Genomic DNA, 8,240 nt, shown 5'->3' on the forward strand with positions numbered 1-8,240 from the left:
AACCTTGCACCATGAACCCATCTCCAGTCAGAGGACAGAAAAAGGGGATAGTGTAGACTTTGCCCTTGTCTCCACCAGGCCCATGTGGTTTAAAAGCTTAAGAAACGCACGACATACAACCAAATACAACAGCTCAAGGACCAATTGGGAGGACAGATGAAAGCTTAAATAAGGACACGAGCAAAACAGTTGTATAGAAAAGATGGATCTGAAGACGTTGAGATCGAAGGACCAATCTAGAAATCACAGCTGTCATCTCAACATAAGGAAATGAAAGTCTGGCCTGGGTTAAGGGCTGTGGGATGGCAAAGGCCAGGAGAGGTAAAGTCCGGATCCTTAAAGCATCTTAAATATTTGGCTTATCTGTGCCACAAATATCTGAGGCAGTTGAAATAAGGCTGACGTGATACAGTTTGTAAGCTAGACACAGGTATGTGTGATCCATCAAAATCCAATACCCATGCCACCAACCTCTTAACCCCCCAGTCACTGCGTCACCAAGCAGGAGGTGGAGTTCGAGCTCAGACCTTGCCCTCTCAGATGGGTAATAAGACGGCCTCTGCGAAGGTCTGCACTGGTCACTTAGAAGTTCTTCTGGAGAGACTTTGTGAGGCAGAGACTGGGAAACCTGGGAGACGGACCAAGTTTCCGGAGAGGAAGAGGGAACGAGGGAGGTTAAACGGGTGGTCCGAGGTGGTGGGTGTGTGCGTGACAGAGGGACACTGTTGAACTTGGAGTATGATGCGACACGTCCGGGAAGAAAGTAAGGAGACTATTGGAAAGGAGGCTACTGGGGTGCAAATAGGGGGCTGAGTGTGGGGGGGCCCAGCGCTCTCAGGGCCCACCTTCATTGAGGGAGGAGAGAGTGAGGAGTGGGGCTTGGGAAGGAGGGGATCGGCTCGTGAGACAAGGGACACGGAGGCTCTCCCGGTTCCTCGCCTCTTCAACATTCTCTCTCTCCCTCTAATCCCCGATCTTGTCTTTCCCGAGGCTTCTCGGCAGGCACCCTAACCTCCCCCACGGCACATTTTGAGGTCACTCGGTCCAGCTCCTGGAACATTCCACCCTAATCCATGGGGGAGAGTCTGCCACAACCATCTTCCCTACTGAGGGATGTGCTTGCAGGGCTGGCTGTTGTCTGCATGCCTGTTGGCGGGGACCGCACGCCGACCACACCGCCCCAGCTTCCCATCCAGCATCTCGCTCCCCCCTTGGCAGCAAGCTCAAAGCTGGGCAGAAACCCTGGTGGCATTTCCTCCAGCTGACTTAGAGCTTCACTCTTTCTCCTTCGGTGCCCCGCACAAGTCCGGGGGTGGGGGCACTTATGCCACATTCGCCGGGAGCCCTGTCCACTGCAGCTGGGCGACACGGTGGCCCCGGAATGGGAAGAGAGAGGACTGAGGGTTCCCAGGCCAGGCCTTCTCTTTCGGCTAATTTAGCTCTAGGCTGGAGCCCACCAGGCGGCCTCCCCATCTCCCCACGACAGCAGCCACCGCAGGTCCTGTTGTTCCGTCGCTGGCCCCCAGGGGGCTCTCTGTTTCAACCGCGGGTGACAAATTTGGGAATTAAAATGTGTGGTCCCCGGCCTCACCTGCTGGCCAGGTGGGTGCCCTTTCCCACTTTGTGGACTGGCTGGAATCAAAGCAATAACACGGGTTCCTCAAACAGAAGGCAGCTGGCGCTTTTAGGGGAAAGGGTACACTGTGACAGCACGAGCCCAAACGTGCCGGGTAATGAGGAAGATTGCCCTGCTGGTTCGGCAAATCAGGGATTCCAAGGGTGCTCCCCCTTTTCTATTCCTGCTGTGGTGTTCTTGCCATGTTTAAAAAAAAACCAAACCAGCCTATGCTATATAAGTACTGTTTACTGCATCCTTTTTAAAAAAAGATTTTATTTATTTATTTGACAGAGAGAGATCACAAGTAGGCGGAGAGGCAGGCAGAGAGAGGAGGAAGCAGGCTCCCTGCTGAGCAGAGAGCCCGATGAGGGGCTCGATCCCAGGACCCTGAGATCATGACCTGAGCCAAAGGCAGAGGCTTAACCCACTGAGCCCCGCAGGTGCCCCTACTGTATCCTTTTTAATGCAGTTTAATTTTGCTCTCTCACATTGTGCAAAAGTAAAGCTTGAGATTTGCTTGTTTTATTGGTTTTATTTTAAATGTTTTCTACATATTCTTGTCTCTCCATTTCCTATATGATTAATTGCTGGTGTCTGCCTCCTCCTGCTCTCTGTACTGTTGAAACTGTACTTCTCTTTCTACGTTTACAGAACTGAATCCTTAACCCATTCACTGCGGCGGCCGTCAGCTTCAGGTATGTGGGACCCAGGAGGCCGGGGGCTTGTTTTTCTTATAGAAGGTGTGGGTAGTAGGCTGTCCACAGCTGCTGGCCTTTGTGGCTTTCATCTTCGTGTCACAAATGGCTTCTGAGTCTCCAGGCAGCCAGAGAGAGTCAAGGAGAGAGACGTCTGTTCTTTGTTCTTATTTCTTTTTTGGGGGCGGGGGGAGACACTGACTTTGTCAAGCTCTGACGACTCCTGTCTCTTCTAGGGAAAATCTCACTGCTGAAAAGCACATAGCTCGCAAGTGCACAGGTCAGTGACTTGTCCCCGGGGGGAGCACCCGCACGGAACTAATATTCATTCAAGAAATAGAAAGGTCCAGCATCCCAAAAGTCCTCTCCTGGTATCTTCTCCAATCGCGTCTCTTTCCTACCTCCTCAAAGCCAACTGTCAGTTTCAGTTTTAGCACCATAGATAGTCTGGTATTAATGGAACCGCACAGTAGGTCGTCTTTTGGTCTGGCTTTTCCTTTTTGCTCAATATTTGTTTCTGAGGTTCATCTCTGTTGCATTTAGCAAGAATTTGTTTACTTTTTTTTTTAAGATTTTATTTATTTATTTGACAGAGATCACAAGTAGGAAGAGAGGCAGGCAGAGAGAGAGAGGGAGAAGCAGGCTCCCTGATGAGCAGAGAGCCCGATGTGGGGCTCAATCCCAGGACCCTGAGATCATGACCTGAGCCGAAGGCAGAGGCTTCACTCACTGAGCCCCCTCAGGCGCCCCAAGAATTTGTTTGCTTTCATTGCTACGTAAGGTTTGCCTGGCTGTTACAAATGTTACCGGTCTTTTAAAATCACAAACTCTTGTTTTTAAAATATTCCCGGTTATGACTTTGTTTCTGTTTTATTAATTTCTGCTCATTACTATTTGCTCTTTTCTACTTTCTTTGAGTTCATTTGGTGTTATTTTTCTGACGTCATGCGATGATACTCAAATGGTTGCTACCGAGCCTGGACTTTTTTCTGTTTTCATTGAGGGTTATAAATCTTCCTTTAAACATGGTTCTAGCTGCATGTTTTGACATATATTTGCATTTATATTTAGTTAAAATACTTTTTAATTTGCAGTATTTTTTTTAATAGACCCAGGTTTTATGATGGTTCTTTTTTTTTTTTTGAGCATCCTGCTTCATTTCCCTGTATTTGAGGTTTTCTAATGATCTTTATATCATTTGATTCTAAATAATACAATTGTGGTCAAAAGAGTTACTCTGCATGACAAAATCCTTTGAAATTTATTGTGGTTTACTTTATGCCCCTGTTTCTTCAATTATGGGAAATGCTGCACGTGTACTTGGATATATATCACATGTTTTAGGTCAAATTCGTTAATTATGATTTTTATGACCTCACTGATTTTCTCTTTACTCGTTGCATCGGCTACTGAGATAGGTGTGACATCATTCCTTTCTAAAACTGAGGATGTGTATATTTTTCATTATGGTTATGCCAGTTTTCACTTTCTCTATTCTCAGACGATGTTATTAGGTACAAAGCAAATTTAGAATTATGTTATCTTCCTAGTGGGTCTTCAGACTAGATCAGCCTCTTTGCTGTTAATGTCCAATATTGTATTTTTCTCTTTTTACTTCTGGCATTTCTGTATCCATAAAGCCAGCCCCCTTTTGGAGGGGACGTGGGTCTCCTGTGAGTTCTCTGCTGTTACGAGGAATGCTACCATGAGGAGTTTTACACGTACATCATTTCTTCTTTCTGTCCACATACTTTGGGGATAGATTCCTACAAGTGGGATTTCTATCTTAAAAGGCAAATTCATGTATGATTTAACCACAGATCGCCAAACTCCCATTTTGCATTCACACCAACATGCATGACTGTCTGTTTCCCTAAAGTCTTGCCAACAGAGGATTGACAAACTTTTGGATCTTCGCAAATCTAACAGGAGAGAAATGACACTTTGGTATGATTCTACTTTGCATTTCCCCTATTATGAGCAAGATGGAAAATCTTTTCTTCTGCCTAAGGGCCATTTAAATTTCTTTTTCTGTAAACTATATCTATATTTCACTCATTTTTCCCTATAGGGTTCCTGGTCTTTTTCTTCTTAAATTTTATAAGTTCAGTATATAGTAAAGATAATAGTCTTTTGTGGTACAAGTTGCAAGTTATTTCCTAGCTTACCACCTGTCTTTTTACTTCATTTGTAGGGTTTTGCTGTGCAGATTTGTTTATTTGTTTTGTAATTACATAGTCAAGTTCATCTTCTTGTTTTATGGCTGCTGGAATTTTGGTCATGGTTACAGAAGTTTTCCCACTGCCAAATTCTGCAAGAATTCACCCACACTTTCTATTACCACTTACAGGGGTGGGGGTGTGGATTATTTGTTTGTTATTGTTTTTTCACATTTAGTTACTTGGCTTATTTCAAAATTTCCCTACTTTATGAAAGGCATAGGCGGGGTCCCTCATGTTTGGCTTAATATAGATACTTCTATAGAAGTAGTTATAGATAAATTATACATATTTATTACATATTTATGCATTTGTTTACACATTACTGTATATTAGATAAATACATATATTATAACATATAATACATATTATATATAATTGATATTATTGGTATAATCAATATCAATAATATCAATATACAATCAATATTATATATAATGTATATTATAATATGTTATATTATTGTATGTCTATAATGACTGGTGGTAAGTACTGTAGAACTAAGATGAAAACAATGGTGGGAATAAAGGTCACATAATAGAATATAAATACTTTGTTTTATAATGTGGAAATTCTATTTTACATATATATATAACTATATATACATATATATGGTATATATATACCATTGTGCAATCAGCTGAGAGGGTCTAGAAGCAATGACACTCCAAAAGCAACATGCTCAGAACTTGGATTTAAATGCCATGCTCCAATAAAAAGAATTACGGCTACTTAGGGAGGTGGCCGATTCTAGGACCAGAGCAGAAACTATACAAGACTAGCTTAGAGTATTTTGTCATGGGAGAAAGTACGGAAATGCTCACACACACCCACACACACACGCACAAAATGATGGGTATACTTTAGGGAACATAGGAACATACTGAAAACATTTCTAATGGCCAAAGCTGAAACAATTTGAGCAACAAAATGAATAAAGCAGTATTAGGTTATAACTCAAATTATAAAATAAATATCTATGAGTGCATAGTCATGATACAAATAAATGATCAAATAAATAAATAAATAAATAAATAAGAAAATACAAATCTTCCATACAGAAAAATTCCATATAATTTATGTAAATACTCTGCTGTGAAGAAGAGAGAGCATAACTCCCCATCCTTTAAGTGTGGACAACTCATCATAACTTCCTTCCAAAGAGTACAATATGGGAAGGGGGGAAAAGAGTAACTTTACAGGGGAGAAGCCTGACAAAAAAAAAAACAACCCTGATCAATAGTGCTAAGTCATATGGATCACGCGTACCCTTGATATGATAGGAATGGCATTTTATGCCTGTGGGCTTCCTCCTCCAAACTCATAACCTCGATCTAATCATGAGAAAAAAATGCCAGACAAATCTCAATATAGGGATATTCTACAAAATACCTGACCAGCACGTCTCAAAACTGTCGAGGTCTGGACAGATCGTCCGAACAGAAAATCGACATGGAAACAGTGGCTTTGAATGACTCATTAGACCAGATGGATCTAACAGATATAGTCAGAACATTTAGAACATTCCATCTGGAAACAGCAGAACACATTATTTTCAAGTGCACATGGAACATTCTCCAGAATAAATCACATATTACGCCACAAAACAAGTCTCAACAAATTCAAAAAGACTGACGTCACCATTCATCTCTTCTGATCACAATGCCATGAAATCGGAAATCAACCACTATGGAGTTATTCTTAGAAAAATGTACTGTTAAATCCCAAGAGGTGACTGTGGAAGCAGCTGAGACGTCAGCAGCACTCCTGTTCTCAGGCTGTTCAACGCAATGGCCTGATAGGAGCAGGATCCCAACATCTCCATGGAAGAGAGCTTAACCAACTGAACCAGCCAGGTGTCCCAAAGCAAGAAAAATTTTAAATAAACAACCTAATCTTACACCTATAAGAGCTAGAAAAGAAGAATAAACAAAACCCCAAAATAGTAGAAGGAAGGAAATGATAAAGATGAGGGCAGAAATAAAGAAATAGAAACTAAAAACCCAAAAGAACAGAACAAAGAAACCAGGAGCTGGTTCTTTGAAGAGATCAACAAAATTGATAAACTTTTAGCCAGACTCATAAAAAAAAAAAAACAGGAGGTGGTGAGGTAGGGGGAGAGGACTCAAAAAAAATCAGAAATGGAAGAGGAGAAATAACAACCAGCACCACAGAAATACAAAGGTTTATAAAAGAACATTTTGAAAGATTATATGCCGACAAATTGGACAACCTAGAAGAAATGGGTAAATTTCTAAAAACATGTAACCTCCCAAGATTGAATCAGGAAGAAATAGAAAATTTGAGCAGACTGATTACCAGCAATGAAATTGAACCAGTAATCAAAAAAACTCCCACCAAACAAAAGTACAGGACCAGATAGTTTCACAGGTGAATTCTGCCAAACATTTAAAGAAGAGTTAATACCTGTTCTCAAAGTCCTCCCCAAAAAAATAGAAAAAGAAGGAAAGCTTCCAAATTTATTCTATGAAGTCAGCATTACCCTGATACCAAAACCAGTATCCCTGATGAACACAGACGCAAAAATCCTCAACAAAATATTAGCAAACCCAATCTAACAATACCTTAAAAAGTCATTCACCACAATGCAAGGTGGTTCAATATTCACAAATCAATCACTGGGATGCATCACATTAACAAGAGAAAGGTTAAAACCGTATGATCACTTCAATAAGTGCATTTAACAAAGTACCACATCCATTCATGATAAAAACCCTCAATAAAGTAGTTTTAGAGGGAACATACCTCAACATAATAAAGGCCTTATACAAAAAACTTGCAGCTAACATCATACTCAAGGGTGAAAAACTGAGAGCTTTTCCCCTAAGGTCAGGAACAAAATAAGGATGTACACTCTCGCCACTCTCATTCAACATAGTACTGGAGGTCCTAGCTACAGCAATCTGACAAGAAAAAGAAATAAAAGGCATCCAAGTTGGTAAGGAAAAAGTAAAACTTTCACTATTTGCAGATGACATATGATATAGAAAACCCTAAAGACTCTCCCCAAAAGCTACTACAACTGTTAAATGAATACAGTAAGGTTACAGGATATAAAATCAATATACAGAAATCCCACTGCATTTCTACACACTAATAATGAAGTAGGTGAAACTGAAATTAAGAAAGCAATCCCATTTACAATTTCACCAAAAAGAATAAAATACCTGGAAATAAATTTAACCAAGGAGGTAAAAGACACAAACAAATGAAAAGACATTCCATATTCATGGATTGGAAAAACAAATATTGTTGAAATATCCATACTAGCCAAAGCAATCTACAGATTTAATGCAATCCCCATCAAAATACCAACAACATTTTTCACAGAACTAGAACAGTCCTAAAATTTGTGTGGAACCACAAAAGACCTCAAATAGCCATGGCAATCTTGAAAGAGAAGAAAAAAAATGGAGGTATCACAATCCCAGATATCAAGATATACTATAAAGCTACTGTAATCAAAAGAGTATGGTACTGGCACAAAAACAGACACTAGATCAATGGAACAGAATAGAAAGCCCCCAAATAAACCCACACTTACATGGTCAATTAATCTTCAACAAAGTAGGAAAGACTATCTAGTGGGAAAAAGACAGTGTCTTCAACAAATGGTGTTGGGAAAACTGGGTAGCTCCATGCAAAAGAACGAAACTAGACCACTTTCGTACACCATACACAAACATA

This window comes from Lontra canadensis, unplaced genomic scaffold (genome assembly GCF_010015895.1).
Source record: "Lontra canadensis isolate GAN:19392208 unplaced genomic scaffold, GSC_riverotter_1.0 scaffold110, whole genome shotgun sequence".
Lineage (NCBI taxonomy): Eukaryota > Metazoa > Chordata > Mammalia > Carnivora > Mustelidae > Lontra > Lontra canadensis.